This window comes from Helobdella robusta (assembly GCF_000326865.2).
Source record: "Helobdella robusta unplaced genomic scaffold HELROscaffold_44, whole genome shotgun sequence".
Classification (NCBI taxonomy): Eukaryota; Metazoa; Annelida; class Clitellata; order Rhynchobdellida; family Glossiphoniidae; genus Helobdella; species Helobdella robusta.
This window is the reverse complement of record NW_008705063.1, coordinates 187104-188416: the sequence shown is the minus strand read 5'-3', so window position 1 is coordinate 188416 and position 1313 is coordinate 187104.

Sequence of the window (1313 nt, the reverse complement as noted above, 5' to 3'; positions counted from 1 at the left end):
CGCTATCAATCATTTTCACCGGCCAATAGGAAGCTAGAGGTTTTTTTCGCCACGCCCTCTCATTAACATTTAACAAGATGGTCGTTTTAGATATATATATATATATACCTATATATATATGTATATATATATATATACACCTATATATATATGTATATATAAGAATATATATATACCTATATATATATATATATATATATATATATATATATATGTATATATATATAAGACAGTTCGCTAAATTTTAAAATAATTATTAATATTATTATGATTAACATAGTTGATATTTCTGTTATAATTATAATTGTTATTGTTGTGATACTATGACTCATATTATTATTGAACTGTTAGTATTTTTATATATAGTTGCCATATTTCTATAATTATTATCTATATTAATAATTTATTCATATATTTATATATATTTATAAATTCATTTATATTAATAATTTATTACATAATATTATATAATAATTATATAGAAAAACCCAATTTTTTCCCGGTAACTTGGGAGTAATTTTAACGTTACCATTGGGCATAGAGATAGTTATAATGGTAAGAGAGTTGTGGTGATGAAGTTGCTGGTGATAGAAGATACAGTGGTATAGATATATAGAGATAGACAGTGATGATAGAATGGATATCATGATATAAATATATAAAGAGAGTTGAAGATGATATAGATATATATATATAGAGATAGATAGTGTCAATAAAAGGATAAAGTGATATAGATATATAGAGATAGATAGTGATGATAAAATTGATATCATGATATAAATGTATAAAGAGAGTTGATGATGATAAAGGTTATAGTGATAGAGATATATAGAGATAGATTCTGACGATAGAAAAGATATATTGATATCGATAGAGAGAGAGATAGTGACGATGAAAAAGAGAGAAAGAGGATGATATTAATGTTGATTGTTTGTGAGTTACTGGTTGTCATCGTAAGTTGGGTGCCAGGATATCACTGCAATCAAGTAAGTGAATGAATGAAAAAATGAGTGAGTGAGAGAGTGAGTGAATAAATGAATAGATGGATGAACGGATGAATGAAAAAGTGAACGAACAAATGAACGAACGAAAGAACGAAAGAATGAACGAACGAATGAATGAATGATTGAATGAATGAACGAATAAATGAATGAATGAATAAATGAATGAATGAATGAATGAATGAATGAATGAATGAATGAATGAATGAATGAATGAATGAATGAATGAATGAATGAATGAATGAATGAATGAATGAATGAATGAATGAATGAATGAATGAATGAATGAATGAATGAATGAATGAATGAATG